General features: G+C 46.4%; 3 non-coding genes across 3 annotated transcripts; 1 reads left to right on the forward strand and 2 right to left on the reverse strand.

Moving 5' to 3' along the window:
• Nucleotides 1-2630: 2630 nt before the first annotated feature.
• Nucleotides 2631-2712, reverse strand: TRNAL-AAG. The gene has a single exon. It is a non-coding gene; the product is annotated as a tRNA-Leu (tRNA).
• Nucleotides 2713-4040: 1328 nt separating this feature from the next.
• Nucleotides 4041-4113, forward strand: TRNAM-CAU. The gene has a single exon. It is a non-coding gene; the product is annotated as a tRNA-Met (tRNA).
• Nucleotides 4114-15696: 11583 nt separating this feature from the next.
• On the reverse strand, nt 15697-15770 carry TRNAT-CGU. Its single transcript has one exon. It is a non-coding gene; the product is annotated as a tRNA-Thr (tRNA).
• Between the last annotated feature and the right edge of the window lie 2045 nt (nt 15771-17815).

Raw genomic sequence — 17815 nt, forward strand, 5'->3', positions numbered from 1 at the left:
TATATATATATATATATATATATATACATACAATGGAATATTATGCAGCCATCAAAAAATGAATTCTTGCCATTTGCAATGATGTGGATGGAACTAGAGGGTATTATGCTGAGCGAAATAAGTCAATCAGAGAAAGACTAGGATCATATGTTCTCACTGATATGAGGAATTTGAGAAACAAGACAGAGGACCATAGAGGAAGGGAGGAAAAAAATGAAACAAGATGAAACCAGAGAGGGAGACAAACCATAAGAGACTCTTAATCTCAGGAAACAAACTGAGGGTTGCTGGAGTGGTGGGGGGTGGGAGGGATGGGGTAACTGGGTGATGGACAATGGGGAGGGTATGTGCTGTCGTGAGCGCTGTGAATTGTGTAAGACTGATGAATCACAGACCTGTACCCCTGAAACAAATAATACATTATATGTTAAAAAGATAGTAGGAAGGAAAAATGAAGGGGGGGAAATCGGAGGGGGAGAGGAACCATGAAACACTATGGACTCTGAGAAACAAACTGAGGGTTCTAGAGGGGAGGGGGTGGGGGGGACGGGTTAGCCTGGTGATGGGTATTAAGGAGGGCACATACTGCGTGGAGCACTGGGTGTTATATGCAAACAATGAATCATGGAACACTACACCAAAAACTAATGATGTAATGTATGGTGACTAACATAACATAATAAAATTAAATTAGAAAAAAACTTAGAAGAAGGGATAAAACCACAAATTACTAACATTCCCAAGACAGATATTTTTGTATAGCTCTTTTTTTTAAAAAAGATTTTATTTATTTATTTGAGAGAGAGAGAATGAGAGAGAGCACATAAGAGGGGGGAGGGTCAGAGGGAGAAGCAGACTCCCCGCCGAGCAGGGAGCCCGATGTGGGACTCGATCCAGGGACTCCAGGATCATGACCTGAGCTGAAGGCAGTCGCCTAACCAACTGAGCCACCCAGGCGCCCAAGACAGATATTTTTGTAACTTTGGTGTAGAAAACTAATTTTTGCAAAAAAATCAGAAACAATTAAAGTGATAAAACTCACTATATTAAGACAATAGTCTGCTTAGATATACTCTCATCCCCTCAAAAAAAATGTATAAGCAAAGTGAAATAATCAAATGAACAAACTGGGAAAAATGTGTAAGTTGTGTTATGAAGAGTTAATTTACCTAATATAAGTAAAGAAACCTCAGCAAGAAAAAGTCCAACTCATGGGGAAAACTTGCAAAGGATATAAATACTGAGTTCATGAAAAGGGAGAACCAGGAGCCCCTGGGTGGCTCAGTTGTTAAAGCTCTTGACTCTTGGTCTTAGCCCAGGTCTTGGTCTCAGGGCTCTGAATTCAAGCTCCATGCTATAAAGAAGAAAGATGAATATTTATGAAAGTGTGAAAAGAGAAATTAACTTTACTCTCAAGAGAAATTCAAAAGTGAAACTAAAATGAGATGCTACCTTTTACCTATCAGATTGGCAAACAAACAAAACCCATTGTTTGCGGGAGTGTAGCCTGTTAGCGTTCAAACAGACTGAATTAGTTTCCTGCGGCTCCTGGAGCAAATAACCACAAGCTCAGGAGCTCAAAGCAACAACGGACGTATCTCCTTCCTCACAGTTCCGGAGGCCAGAAGTCCAAAAGTCTGGATTACTGGGGGGAAATCAAGGTGTTGACAAGGTCATACCGGCTTTTGAGGCTGTAGGGGAGAATGTGCCCTTGCTTTTTCCAGATTCTAGGGGCTGCCAGCGCCCCTGGCTTGTCTCTGCCTCTGCATTGACAAACCTCCCTTTCTGCCTCTCTCTTGGACAAAGGGCATAAGGACACTTGTGATGACATTTAAAGTCCGCCTGAAAAATCCAGGATAAATTCCCCATCTCAAGATTCTTAATCTCTTCTGCAAAGACTCCTCCAATATTTGGCCATATAAGGTAATAGTTAAGCTTTCAGGAATTAGAACAGAGATATCTTGGGGGGGGGGGCATTTTTTCAGTCTACCCCAGGCATTAACGCCCTGATTCCTCCACCTACAGGCAACGAATTACCTGGTCCTAACTTTAGTCTCCTTCTCTGTAAAACAGGAATAATAACATAAACTTCTTATGTAGTACTGAGAATATTTTATGACTTTAATATATGTAGAAAACTTATGACAATATCTGGAGCTTAGTCAGAGATAAATGGCAATTAACTGTCATTAGTACAATGCTGGTCAGGGTGCAAAGGAAACTGTCCCTCCCCGGAGCTGCAGGCAGTTAAATTGGTAACATTCGCGGAAGACTAAGACAAGACTCACCAAAATTACCATCACAAATATGATTTGACTGAGCAATTGTGCTTTTAGAAAGTTCTCTAATACAGCACCTTTCTGAAATGTGGTTATAATTTATTGCAACGTTGTCTATATAAGTAAATATGGCTGGTGAAGCCAAAGTGGGATGCTGATGTGGAACAAGGTGGAATTAAGGTACGCTTTCAGGTGTATGTACTGTTATATTTTTGTAATTGTGAACTTTATGAAGGTTTACTCATTTCTGTATGAACCCTTTGACTTTAGATATAAATCACCGGCAGTCAGACTGTCCTTTTTCTAAGGTCTTCCCAGGAGCTTGGTCGCGTCAGCTCGCAATATAAAGTCTGGCAGCGGTGGGATTCGAACCCACGCCCCCGAAGAGACTGGAGCCTTAATCCAGCGCCTTAGACCGCTCGGCCACGCTACCGTACACACGCTTCCGCCGCTTTCTTCTGGATGGTTTAAGTCTGTGGACGGGCTCTTCCCGCCCCCCCCCCCCGCCCCTTCTTTTTCTCCAGTGTTTCTCTGGGACCCCTGCGGTCAGATCCCTCGCAAACTTCGCGAGTGGGACTTTCGCCCCGGGGGTCCCGCGAGGCCCCGATTGCGGGGCTCCAGGTCCGCGGGTACAAAACCGAGGGCGTCTCCAGCCGTGGAGGGCGTCCCTGCACCTGCTTCTGGTGAAGTCGCGGAGGGCAGCAGCCTGCAAACAGACGTGCTTTCGGGGCGCGCGTCCGGGGCCTGCAGGTGCGGTCCGCCGGAAGCGGGAGAGCCCCCGGGAGGGCCCCCCAACCCGCCGTGCTCATCCCAGCCGCCCCACCGACAGCCACGGGGCCGCGGCGAGTCGCTGAGGCTGGCTGGGTCTCACTGTCCTCATTGTGAAGTGGACACGATATAAAAGTTTGCCCAAAGGAAAGGGGTAGATGATTGATTTTTATCCATTCCTGTAAGTGGCTTAAAGGGCTTTCCCCGGTAAAGCTTACTATCATTATTCGTATCAGGCGGGAGAATTCACTGCACAGCGGTTTGCGTCAAGTGTTCCGTCTTTGAGGTAATAGCGTGCGATGTCATCCCATTTTTCAGGTAACGGAGCTTTTCCGATTAAGTAACTTGCATTGGCAAGAAAGCCGAGTGAACTGTTTTCCAGCTTCATGAAGGGCATGTGGAAGATTGGCGCTCGGACCCCAGGGGGTTAGGACATTCTCCGCCTCACCGGGTGGTCTCACCTTGACACCCGGTGTATCCTTCCCGCTGCTCAGGGGTCGCACCGCCCCCGGGCCCCCGTTCCCGCCGCGGCGCGCGATGCGGGACTTGGGGTGCTGCGGCCGGGGACGCGGGTCGCGGGTGAGGGAGCTGCGGGGCCCGGCGAGGGGACCGCGGCGGGTCGGGGCCACGCCGGGCGGCGCCTGTCCTCGTCGCGGCCTGGGGGTCCGTGCACGCCCGGCTCGGGCCCTTCCCGTCGTGCGCGCGTGACGCGGAGCCGTGTGCAACGCGCCCGAGCCAAGGCCGGGGGGTCCCGGGGGTGAGCGGCGTTCCCGGCGACGTGGGAACGTGCCCTGTTGGAGTGACGGAGGATGAACCCCGGGAACGGTTCTGACCCCTCGGGGCTCGGGGCTCGGTGACAGCACGCGGGTGCGGCCCGGCGCACACTCTTCTTTCGGGTGCACGACCGCGGACGGAAGGCGAGCCCTTCCGAAATGGCACAGGGACTGGAGAGGCTTAGAGTGACTGACGCCGCTCACGCGGGGCCCGGCAGGTGCCTTCTTAGCGCAGTGGGCAGCGCGTCAGTCTCATAATCTGAAGGTCCTGAGTTCGAGCCTCAGAGAGGGCACGAGAGTTTTGTCACTTGGACACAGACACAGCGTTTGGGAAACAAGTGTGTCAGTGGAGACAGTGACCCACTGACCAAGTTCCCCAAGTGACAGCTGGGCAGCAGCGGCGGACTCCGAGTCCCAGGGCTGTGATTACAAATTGGGGTGGGGGGGTGGGGGAGGGTTTCGTTGGGGAGCAGGGAGCGACAGGATTTTTCAGTACTGACGACAGAGCGCACTAGTATCGGAAGTCTCTTTTAATTGCCTGTCTGCTGCCCTAGAGATTTACCGGAATCTTAGTCCCTTAAAACAGCATCCATGTCTGATCTTACAGTCCTGGAGGTCAGAAGTGTGACATGGGTCCTCTGGGGCTCAGACCAAGCGGTGACAGAGCTGCCTGCCTTCTAGAGGCCCCAGGGGAGAATTCCTTCCTGCCTTTTCCAGCTTCTAGAGGCTGCCCACATTCCTCAGCTCCCGACAGGACCCTGTCGCTCTGACCTCTGCTTCTGTCGTCACAGCTTCTCTGCCTCGACCCGCCTCCCACCCTCTTCCAGGCACCTTGTGATTACATGGAGCCCACCTGGGGAAGCCAGGACACTCTTCCCATCTCAAGATCCTTACCTCAGTCACATCCTCAAGGTCCCCTTTGCCACGCAAGACAACCTGCTCACAGGTTTTGGTGATTAGGAAATGGAGCTCTCAGGGAGGGGTGGGTGGGAGACACTATTACACCTAACATCATCTGCCCCCTGGTTGCCAAAGACCTCCACCTCTCCACGTGAAACAATGCTCACCCATCCCAATCTCCCCCAGATCTCAACTCAGTTCAGCCTCAACTCACGTACATGCCCCCAAGTGGGCATGAGTGAGGCCCTATGTAGAAGCCATTCTGGGCACAGTTCCTCTCCGCTTACAAATCTGTGCAAGCCACAAGTTCTCTGCTCCCCAAAACGCGATGGTGGGGCAGGAACAGGATGACCATTGTAGACTTTCCCACTTAAGAGGGATACACTTGAAGGGAAGAAGGAGTCACCAGTCCTAAGTAGTTGCACAGTGAATTTTCCAAATCCCTTTTGGATGTTCAAAATTCAGCCAGGCGAACAACACTTGAGCTGAATTTCCAGGCCTGGGAAGCACCCCCTCAGGCTAGAGTCTCTGCCCTGGGAGGCAGGCTTCCATGTCTGGGGTGGCCGGTCCATGTCCGCAGCTGATCACAGGATCATCAGCCGGTTTCCTCACTATAAAGTGTGGGGAATTCAGTATCCTTCTTTCCTTTTGTCCTCTCTCTGTGCGAGCTGGCAGGGTGTCTGCCCGTGGAACACTCTCAAGACCTTCGTGGGGCTCCTGTGTGTGCCATGAAGAGTCTGTGGGGTACACAAGCATAGGGAGGGGGAGCAGCTCTGTCCTGAAGACACCAGGCTCCCAGACTGCCCTGTTCCCTGAAAGACTTGAGCTGGTGTCCCCTCGCTACACCTCCTGGAAGGTGGCTTGAGGTGGCAACGGTAAGTCATCATTGAGATCCCGCGTCTACTCATGTACTTCTTCTCAGAGTCCATTCGGCAGGGACGAGGAGTGGTGGAGACCCATATCGCCACGGCCTCTGCCTCTACCCTGTTTCTTTCTCGCCACAACCACTCTTCCAGGCCTGGGGAAATCCCGTAGTTTAGGGAAATGTCTTCCCTTCCTCCAACTGAAACCTGGCTCTCTTCCAGTTCCTCTTTTCTGAAACTCATGCTACGCCAAGTCAGACAGCTCGGCCTGGAAGCCTGCCGCCCTAGCACCGTCTCGAGCGACTGTGGCGCAGCAGAGGAGACTCGTCCCAGGGGAGAAGCTGAGCCAGGACCTCTGGGATCTCATGGGGGATCTCTGGGATCTCATGGCCGTGGCTATCAGGAAACTTTCCGAACAGCACATTCGATGGCACCAGCTGAAGCCTCTCAGCACCTCTGGGTTCTCTGAGCTTTTCTGATCACAGAGCCCAAGACCTTAGTTAGTTGCCTGGATCACAGAGCCCAAGACCAGTTAGTTGCCTGGAATCCGTGGGTGCCATATTCCTCTTCTGCACCATCCCTTAACAGGAACCACCTGACTGGTTTCCTTTTAACATGAACCACAGGTTTCTGCGCACATTTTTAAAAATTCTGGACTAACGGTTTTCCTTTGGTGTGTTATCACAAAAATGGCATTTTTCCTTTTGTCGGTTTTAAAGTTATACATTGTATCTCTGTGTTAGTGGTTACCCTGCACCCCAAAACAAGTAAGTACACATTAAAACAAAGTTTACTTTGTTGAACTTTAATCAGTCCCTTTTTCTTTTCTCTGGATAACAAAAGGACCCTAGTGCATTTAAATTCATTAACCATTTCTCCTGACCTGTGTAAAATTGATGTGTATATTTTAAACATAGCTTCTTTTGGAAACCCTGTTAGATATTATCACGCTTGTTTAACATAGCAAAATTCATTCAAAATTTCCGCATCCTTATCAATTCCTTCTCATTCCTTTTTTATGTATTTTTAATTTTTAAAAAATATTTTATTCATTTACTTATTTGTCAGAGAGAGAGCACAAGCAGGGGGAGTGGCAGGCAGAGGGAGAAGCAGGCCCCCCACTGAGCAAGGAGCCTGATGCGGGACTCCATCCCAGGACCCCGGGATCCTGACCTGAACCAAAGGCAGATGCTTAACCGGCTGAGCCACCCAGGTGTCCCTTCATTCCTTTTTTTAAAAGGGAGGTGCAGGGGCCTCTGGGTGGCTCAGTCCTTTAAGCACCTGACTCTTGATTTGGGCTCAGGTCATGATCTCAGCGTCATGATCTCAGGGTTGTAAAATCAAGCCTTGCACGGGGTCTGCGTTCAGTGGGGAGTGTGCTTAAGATCCTCTCTCTTCCTCTCCCTCTGCCCCTCCTCCCCTGCTTGGGTGTGCATGCACTCTCTATCTGTCAGAAAAAAAGGGTGGGCGACAGCATTTACTGAGGCTCAGTTCATATGCACTGCACTGAATGTATTCAAACGAGCAAATTTTTTAGTTTTGTGGTATGATTACACACATAAGACCATCACTGAAATCCAGGTTCTAGTGTATCCATTACTTCCCAAACTACTTTAGGCTGCCCAGTAATCAATCCTTCTCTTGTCCCCACCCTGTCCCCTGCAAACCATTTTTCTGTTGGTCACCATAGATTAGTTTGTATTTTCTGTAATTTTTATTAAATGGAATAACATAGTATATATCCTTGTAGATTAGCTTCTTTCCCTCATCATAATTATTTTGAGATTAATGTACGTCTCATATTACCACTAGCTCATTCCTTCTTACAGCTGAGTGGTATTTCATGGTATGGATAGACCACGGTTTAACTACCCACCCATTGAAGGACCTTTGGACTCCCAGTTTTATGCCATTAGAAATAAAACTTCTATGAACATTCGTATCCAGGCTTCATGTGATGTAAGTTTCATTTCTCTGAGATAAGTAACCACCAGTGTAATGGCTGGGTCATGTGATAGCTGTATTTTTAGTCTTTCAAGAAAAAAACTTTTTTTATTTGCTTTAAACAGTTCATTATCTTTTTAGACGTTTTTAAAACCTTATGTTTTTTGAGCAGTTTTAGGTTTATAGAAAAAATTGAGCGAAAAGTACAGTTTCCATATTACACAAAAGTTTGTGTCCTCCACCAATTTCCTCTATTATTATCTTGCGTTAGGCTGGTGCCTTTGTTATTATAATTGGTGAGCCAATATTGATACATTATTATTAACTAAAATCCACAGTTTCTAGTAAGATTCAACTTTTGCATTGAACTTTCTATGGGTTTTGGCAAATATGTAATGACATGTATCTACTGATACAGTATCATACAAAATAATATTTTCCTGGCCCTAAACACCTCCCGTGTTCCCCATATTCATCCTTCCCTCCCTCCTCCAGAACCCCTTGCAACACTGACCTCTTAACTGTCTCCATAGCTTTGCATTTTCATAATGTCATAATGTTGGAATCATACAAGACGATTGGCTTTTCAGATTAGCTTCTTTTACTTCGTAATATGTACTTGTGATTCTTCCATGTCTTTTTTGATTTGGTAGCTCATTTCTTTCTATCATTGAATAATATGGCACTGTAGGGATGTACCACTGTTTGTTTATCCATTCACCTAATGAAGGACAACTCAGTTCCTTCCAAGTTTGGGCAATTATAAATAAAGCTACTATAAAGATTTGTGTACAGACTTTTGTGTGGTTGTAAGTTTTTAGTTCACTTGGGTGAGTGCGGAGAGGCGTTACCGCTGGGTCATATGGCAAGACTATGTTTAGTTTTGTAAGAAACTGCCAGGCTGTTTCCACAGTGGCTGCACCATTTTGCATTCCCACCAGCTATGAATTAGAGTTCCTATGACTCCACATCTTCACCAACAACTGGTGTTGTCAGGCTATTGGATTTGGGCCATACTCAGAGCTATCTAGTGGTATCTTACTGCTGTTTTCGTCTGCAATCCCCTGATGACATATGGTGTTGAGCATCTTTCCATATGCTTATTTGTCATCTCTATATCTTCTTGGTTGAGTTGTCTGTTCAGATCTTTGCACATTTAAAAAATTGAGTTGTTTGGGACTACATCAAAATTAAAAAAAAAAAATAAAAGCTTCTGCACAGCAAGGGAAACAATCAAGAAAACTAAAAGTCAACCAAGTGAATGGGAGAAGATATTTGCAAATGACATATCTGATAAAGGGTTAGTGTCCAAGATATATAAAGAACTGACAAAACTCGACACCCACAAACAAATAACCCAGTTAAAAAATGGGCAGAAGACACGAACAGACATTTCTCCCAAGAAGACTTACAGGTGGCTGACAGACACAGGAAAGGATGCTCAACATCACTGATCATCAGGGAAAGGCAAATCAAAACTACCATGTGATATCACCTCACACCTGTCAGAATCAGCTCAACAGCTCAAGAAAGAGTAAGTGTTTGCGAGGATGTGCAGAAAAAGGAACACCTGTTGCACTGTCGGTGGGAATGGGAAGTGATGCAGCCACTGTGGAAAACAGTATGGAGGTTCCTCAAAAATCTAGAAATAAAACTACCCTCTGATCCAAGAATCACACTACTGGGTATTTACCTAAAAAAATATAAAAACACGAATTCAAAAGGATACATGCACCCCTATGTTTATTGCAGTATTATCAACAATAGCCAAATTATGGAGGCAGCCAAGTGTCTACTGATAGATGAATGGATAGGGAAGATATGGCTTGTACATACGATGGAATATTACTCAGCCTTGAAAAAACGAAACCTTGCCATTTGCAACGACATGGATGGAGCTAGAGAGTATTATGCTAAGCAAAATAAGTCAGTCAGAGAAAGACAAATACCATATGATCTCCCTCATATGTGGAATTTAGGAATCAAAACAAATGAGCAAAGGGGGAAAAAAAAACAAAGAGAAAACAAGAGAGAGAGCAAGAAACAGACTATTAACTATAGAGAACAAACTGATGGTTGCCAGAGGGGAGGTGGGTGAGTGGGGTAAAGAGGGCATAGGGATTAAAGAGTACATGGGAAAAATAGTAGAAATTCAGTTGTTTCTTTTCTTATTGTTGTGTTTTAAGAGTTCTTTGCATATGTTGGGTGACAGTCCTTTCTCAGATATGGCTTTTGCAAATATTTTCTCCCAGTCTGTGGCGTGTCTTCTCATTTTCTTCTCAGTGTCTTGCAGAACAGAAATTCTAAATTCTCATGAAGTCCAACTTATCACGTTTTCCTCTCATGAATCATGTTTTTGGTGTTGTACCTAAGAAGTTATCACTAAACCCAAAGTCACCTGTTTTCCTCTGTGTTACTTTCTAGGAATTTCATGGTCTTACATTTTAGATTTAGGTCTAGGATCCATTTTGAGTTAAGTTTTGTAAAAGGCATAAGGTCTGTGTCTAGTTCTGTACTAGATTCTTTTTTTTTTTTCTGCATGTGGACATCCAGTTTTTCCAGCACCATTTGTGGAGAGACTATCTTTGCCCCATGTACTGCCTTTCCTCGGTGATCAGGTGACTGTGCGGGTCTATTTCTGGGCTCTCTCTTCTGCTCCATTGATCGGTTTGTCTATTTTTTTCACCAACACCACACTCTTTATTACTGTCACTTTATGGTAAATCTGAGGTCAAGCAGTGACAGTCCTCCAACTTTGTTCAATTTTGCGTTGCTTGTTCTGAGTCATTTGTGTCTACATATAAACTTTAGAATCAGTTTGTCAATATTCATGAAATAACTTGCTGCAATTCTGATTGGGATTGCACTGAATCTATAGATCAAGTTGGGATGAACTGACATCTTGATAATATTGAGGCCCTTTATCCATATATATGGAATATCTATTTAGATCTTTTCTTTCTTATATCAGAGTTTTGTAGTTTACCTCATATATCCCATACATATTTTGTTAGATTTATACATAAGGTTTCTCTTTTTTTTTAGTGGTAATATAAATGATATTGTGTTTTTAATTTCAAATTCCCTTGTTCATTGCTGGTCTATAAGACACAGTTGATTTTTACATATTAACTTCGTATCCTTTATCCTTTCCATAGTTTGCTTATTAGTTTCATGAGTTTTTCTTTTTGATGCTTTGGGATTTTCTATGTAGACAATCGTATCAGCTGTACACAAAGACAGTTTCATTTCCTCCCCCATCTCTATATTTTTATTTCCTTTACTATCTTCTTGCAGTAGCTAGGATTTCCAGCACAATGTTGAATAGGAGTGCTGATAGTGGTATCTTGTTCCTGTTACGAGCAGGAAAGCATCCTAGATCTTAGTTTCTTGTCAACAAGTATGACGTTAGTAGTAGGTTTCTTGTAGATGATCTTCATCAAGCTGAGGAAGTTCCCCTCTATTCCTAGTTTGCTAAGAGATTTTATTATGAATGAGTATTGGGTTTTGTCAATGCTTTTTCCGCATCTATTAAGATGATCATGTGATTCTTCTTTAGCCTGTTGGTGTGATGGATTGCCTTAATTGATTTTTCAAGATTGAACCAGGCTTGTACACTGAGAATAAATCTCGATTGGGTGTAGAGGTCTTTTTATACATTGCTGGATTCAATTGGCTAATATTTTGTTGACAATTTTTACATATATGTTCATGAAAGATATTGGGTTTTTCAATTTTTTTATTTTTAAAAGATTTTATTTACTTGACAGAGAGAGAGCAAGCACAAGCAGGGAGAGCGGCAGGAAGGGGGAGAGGGAGAAGCAGGCTCCCCGCTGAGCAGAGAGCTGGACATGGGGCTCGATCCAGGATCCTGAGATCATGACCCGAGCTGAAGGCAGACACTTAACCGACTGAGCCACCCAGTCGCTCCCCTTCCTTTCTTTACACAGATCCATGTTTCTGACCTATATTATTTCCTTCTCTCTAAAGAACTTCTTTTAACCGTTCTTGCAAGACAGTTCTACAGGCTACAAATTACCCAAAAAAAATTTTTTTTGAGGAAGCCCTTATTGCACCTTAACTTTTGAAGGATAATTTCACTGGGCACAAAATTATGGTAATTCTTTTCTTTTAACACTTTAAATATTTCACTCCACTCATACTGGGTGTCTCTGAGCTTCCTGGAAATGTGGTTTGGTATCTATCATTAGTTTGGGAAATTCTCAGTCATTATTGAGAAAGAAATTCAAATATTTCTTCTGTTCCCTTTTCTCTTTCTTCTCCTTCTTATTTCCCATTAAGCATATGTTATACCTTTTGTGATTTCCCCATAGTTCTTGGGTATCCTGTTCTGCCTTTTTCATTCATTTTTTTTCTCTTTGAATTTCAGTTTTGGAAGTTTCTATTAACATTTTCTCAAGCTTGTTGATTATTTTCTCATTTGTAAACAGAATGATAATAGTGCAACAATAAAGGTCAGTCAGCCACCAATTTTCTTAATACCCCTCCTGTTCTATGTCAAAACCTTGAATTTTCAAAAGGTCTCATGATCAGGATCTGGTACACAATGTGAATGCCCTCCTCAGATCTAAAGCTCTTGGGTTGAACGTTTCCATAGGAAAACTTTGTTCAATTGATCGAATATGAAGGATCGGTAAAAAAAAAAAACCTTCCAAAGCAAGTTTCTTAGGTCCTTACAGCATACCCTCAGAGGGGGCTTCAGGAGTATGTGACTTACTGGGGGAGTGATCCTCAGAATGCAGAAGGTGGAATAGCAAAGCAAAGATGTAGGCTTGGATAAAGTCTAGCCTTAGCCTGACCCATGGGACAGGGAGGGGAGTCTTGAGTATACATAACAAAGCAGAATGGTCACTGAGTTAAGGGGTTTGGACTTCCCTGCCTGTCCCTCCCATCCCTCAGTTATTGGCTGTAGCTGGTAATGGAGTGATCATCTATTCTATTAGATGTCTCCAAATAGTCAAGGTTAAGTCAGTGGAGATGGTCACAGGGTGTGGAGTCCTGTAAAAAACCAAAACCTGGAAAGAGGGAAGAAACAGGGTGGGGGGGTAGATCAAGATCATGTATTACCATAAAACAACTAGGTAAGTGGGAGATACTCTGGGTTTGAAACTTTAAAGTGAAGTATGAATGCCCCATATGTTATCTATCAATTTAGGAAAAATTATATATTTATTTGCTAGTGTAAATCACTAATTTTGTTTTAATGCTTTGTCTTAGTTTCCTAGGGCTGCCATAACAAAGTAGTACAAATAGGATGGCTTAAGACAACAGAAAATTATTCTCTCATAGTTCTGGAGGCCAGAGTTTAAAATCACGCTGTGGGCAGGGCCATGCTCCCTCTCAAGGTTCTAAGGAAAAACACTTCCATGCCTCTTCTAGCTTCTGGTGGCTCTGGCAATCCTTGGTACTCCTTTGTGGTCAAATAATAGCAATCTCTGCCTCTGTCTTCATGCGGCCTTCTTCCCTGTATATCTGGGTCTCTGTGTCCAAATCTCTTTTCCTTCCTCTTCTAAAGACACCAGTCCCTGGATTATGGCCCATCCTAATCTGGTGTGACCTCATCATGACTTGATTACATCTTCAAAAGTCTTATTTCCGAATAAGGTCACATTCACAGGTACAAGAAGTTAGGACTTCAACATATATTTTGGGGGAACACAATTCAACCCACAACGTGCTTGGAACCTTGGTCTATAAATTTAGGATAATACCTCAGAGTGCTATTGCAAGGGTTAAACACTTGACACTCAACAATTCAATAAATAATAATAATAATAATAATAAACACAATATGGTGAATCTTACTGATTGCTTATTTATGTGCCAGATGCCCTTCTAAAATATTCTATGTGTCTTTACTCACCAAGTCCTCCCATAAACTCTGTTATGTACACCTATTGCTATTTCCATCTCTCATTTGAGGAGAGTGATGCCCGTTGAGGTGAAGTAATTTGCCGAAAGTCCCTTAGCTATCAGGTGGAGCAGCTGAGGTTTGAACTCAGTGTGGCCTAGTTCAATAAAGTCCTAATCAAAATGAACAGAGGTGAGGTCCAGACTTAGCTGGGGAACAGTTTGCTGATTGTTTATTCTTGCTATGTATGGTACTTAGAGTAATACAGTAGCCACTTTGTGACTATGTCTTATTAAAAACTTAAAAAACAATTTTGAAACATTTGCCCATGATATTCTCCAAGAGACAGGATAACATTCTCTGATTACACTGCCCCCATCCTATATACTCCCTATTTTCTTTTCTTGCTTATCTTTCTCCATGGACTTCATCAGCATCTCATATACTTACGATTTTACATATTCATTTCTTTATTTTCTGTGTCACCCCCACTGGAATGTACCATCCATGACAGCAGTGATTTTTGTTAGCTGGGTTCACTGCTGTATTTCCTGCTCTTAGAAATATGCCTGGGTGCTTACCAGAGCTGGGGATGGGGGATGGGGCGAAATGGGTGAAGGTGGACAAAAGGTACAAACTTCCAATTATGAGATAAATATGTCCTGGGGATGTAAGGTACAGCATGGTGACCACAGTTAACAATACTGTATTATATATTTGAGAGTTGCTAAGAGGGTAAATCTTAAAAGTTCTCATCACAAGGGGAAAAAACCTTGCAACTAGACAGAAAGAAAGGGCGGGAGAAGGAGAAGAAAGAGAAGAAAAGAAAGAAAGAAAGAAGAAAGAAAGAAAGAAAGAAAGAAAGAAAGAAAGAAAGAAAGAAAAAGAAAGAGAAAGAAACCTGCCATATAAAAGATCAGCAGTGAATGTTACTGGGTTAGTGGATGAAAGGATGGGAGACAAGAACGCACTGAAGTGCCATAAATCCCCAGGGCTGAAACACACCACCCTAGGTAACTGGCAGAATTTTCCAACCTAAAACAGTGTGGAGGTTCCTCAAGACTTTAAAAATAGAGCTACCCTATGACCCAGCAATTGCACTACTAGGTATTTACCCCAAAGACACAGATGTAGTGAAAAGAAGGGGCACCTGCCCCCCAATGTTCATAGCAGCAATGTCCGCAATAGCCAAACTGTGGAAAGAGCCGAGATGCCCTTCAACAGATGAATGGATAAAGAAGATGTGGTCCATATATACAATGGAATGTTACTCAGCCATCAGAAGGGATGAATACCCAACTTTTACATCAACATGGATGGGACTGGAGGGGATTATGCTAAGTGAGATAAGTCAAGCAGAGAAAATAAATTATCATATGGTTTCACTCATATGTGGAACATAAGGAATAGCACAGAGGACCATGGGGGAAGGGAGGGAAAACCGAATGGGAAGAAATCAGAGAGGGAAACACACCATGGGAGACTCTGGACTCCGGGAACCAAACTGAGGGTTACAGAAGGGAGAGGGTGGGGGATGGGGTACCCGGGTGATGGGCATTAAGGAGGGCACGGGATGTGATGAGCACTGGGTGTTATACACAACTAATGAATCATTGATCATTAAAACTAATGATGTACTATATGTTGGCTAACTCAACATAATGAAAAAAAAATTAAATTACATTAAATTAAAAAAAAAAAAAAGAATTCTCCAATCTGCTCTTTTCCCACAGCAACTTTGTCCTTGCCCTGGGAGTGTGCCCAGGGCACACTAGCTTGCAGTTGATCATTATTCCTAAAGTTTCCTTAGGAGGATTAACAAGGATCATAATTATTCTTCCTTCTCAAAATGGCAAGCATGCCCCTGCAAACATCCTCTTTTTTCTTTGTAGTGAATAGTGGCATCATCGTTCATTCATTTCTCTTATGTTATGAAATCATTATAGAGCTGGAGATAGTTGGAATCTAGAGAGATTACACATACCTACATGTCTGGGTGCTTTAAACTGTAACACGCTGTAGGTGCTCAGAAACCGGGTAAAACGCACACGAAACGTGATGGAGGTTCAGGTCACACGCTTTATTCTTTGGCAGTGGTTTGCATTTGAATTGTCATCTCCTTACTCCTCGGGAGTAAGGAATTCGAGCAAGCTGCAGCCGAACAGCTTGTCATATATGTGACTGGGTGCCGGCGCTGTAAGTTCGGTGAGATTTGTCGGGGATCAGTAGGACTGACGCACGTTAACTCCCCTACATAAAATGGTTCTCAGGAAGGGTTCGCTTCCCGAGAAAAGGCCAGGCCCCACTGGGAGTCGAACCCAGGATCTCCTGTTTACGAGACAGGCGCTTTAACCAGCTAAGCCATGGAGCCACCTGAGAGCCCGCACGCAGCCGAATCGACCTCCTTGTCCTTGGACTCGGGGAAACATGCCCCCGCACCGTCGGGGTTCCGGCCGCCTTCAGAAACCTTGCGGCTGCAGAGACGCGCGTTCCGCGGGGCGCGCGGGGGGCGGGAGACACCGAAGGCCGAGTCGTGGGCGCGGGCAGCCGCAGGCCGGGAGTTTTCTATGAGGCCGAGAAAGAGCGTTAGAGAAAGTCGAGGCCATGCGGCGTGCGGTGAGGACCGCTGGGGGGAAGAACTATTTACAACTGTAAAGGGACGTCGAGGCTCGGCGTAACGCAGCCGGTCTGCGCAACATCTCAGTGGAAGGGGCGCGGAGAGCTCCCCGGGTGTGCGCACGACCCGCGCCTGTCCCCGCGCGGAGGAGGGGCGTCGGGGGAGCCCCCAGCGGCAGGCGTCCGGCCGGCCCTCCGCGGGAACGGCTTCCCAGGGGAGCCTCTCAGGACAAGCGCGGGGCTGGGGGGGGGATGTGGGAACCCTGGAAACATCCAACGATGCGAAAGAGCCATCCGTTGATTCTTTCCCGCATCTCGTCCACTTCTGTTCCTCTCGGGCTGTTTCAGACTCGGACAGTTCCGAAAATGAGCTCGCGAAGAATGGAAGGCCTTCTCCGCTCCAACCCCGGCCGCGCACCCCCGGTGACCCGCACCCCCCGGTGACCCACACCCCCCGCCCGCCGTCGCACCCCGCCGGTGACCCGCACCCCCCGGTGACCTCCACCCCCCCGGTGACCCGCACCCCCTCCCGAGGTCGCACCCCCCAGTGACCCCCACCCCCTCCCGGAGGTCTCACCGCTGGCGCGGCGAGTGGGGCGCAGGGGCTGGAAGCGGGTCGTGCTGCGCGCCGGCGGGAGGCACGGCGTCCTGCGGGCGGGGGGAGGGGCCTGGACTCGGGCGCCGGGACGCGGGGCGGCGGGGGGAGGCGGGGAGGCGGGAGCAGCGCCGGGAGCGGATAGCATCCCCGGCCCTCGCCGCCTCCACACCTGCGTGCTCCGCCGCCCCGCGGGGAGGGGACAGTCGGGCTGCAGGACAGCTGCGTCTTCGTCTGTGCTGGGCACTCGGCTCCGGACGGAGCGTCGGGGGGACCAGCACCTGGGGTCCACTCGGTGGGGTCAGGAGGGTCACCCAGCACACGATTCTGACTCTCGTGGTTCCTGCTGGAAGGCCATGCGGTTCCCGACGCCCGTGTGAAAGGCCGTAGGGGATGCACACAAATTCCACCCGCGTTTGACCTCCTTTGTGTCTCTGCAACGTTGGAATAGCTGTGAAAGAATTTGCTTTTTTTTTTTTTTCTTTTCTTTTCTTTCTTTTTTTTTGTTTTTTGAAGTCAGGTGCCTAAGCGGCCCAAAGCGCTGCGTGAGGGCTCACGTCTCCAGTCTCAGGCAGATCCGAATCCCACCCGCCAGTCACTTTGTGCGAAAGCCAGCGAGCGGTCTAGGAGCAGCCCTCCCGCTCTCCCTCCGTGGTCCTTCGCCTCCTCGGGAGTTGATGGTTTAGCGGAAGCAAAGGCAAAGATGTCTTTATCACACTAAATTAAGGATAAATGAGACCCAGTTAAAAAAACAAACTCGAATCCAAGCTCTTCCCATATTTCCCCTTTGTTTTCATATCTTTGGTCGTGATTTGGAGTCCCAAAGTTTAGAATTTTATTTTTGTAGAGCGGTTTTATTTATTTAGTTTTTAGAAAGAGAGAATGCACATGCGTGAGTGCGACCTCGGGGACGGGGTGCGACCTCCGGGAGGGGGTGCGGGTCACCGCGGGGGGTGGGGGTCACCGGGGGGTGGGGGTCACTGGGGGGGTGCGACCTGGGGGGGGGGTGCGGGTCACCGCGGGGGGGCGACGTCGGGGAGGGGGTGCGGGTCACCCTGAGCAGGAGGAGGGGCAGAGGGAGAAGGAATCTCAAGCCGACTGTGCACTGAGTGGGGAGCCCCATGTGGGGCAGGAAAGCATGACCTGAGCCAAAACCAAGAGTCCCATGCTTAACCAACTGAGCCACCCAGGCGCCCCCACCCTTT

This window comes from Phoca vitulina, unplaced genomic scaffold, assembly GCF_004348235.1.
Source record: "Phoca vitulina isolate PV1807 unplaced genomic scaffold, GSC_HSeal_1.0 scaffold123, whole genome shotgun sequence".
Taxonomy (NCBI): domain Eukaryota; kingdom Metazoa; phylum Chordata; class Mammalia; order Carnivora; family Phocidae; genus Phoca; species Phoca vitulina.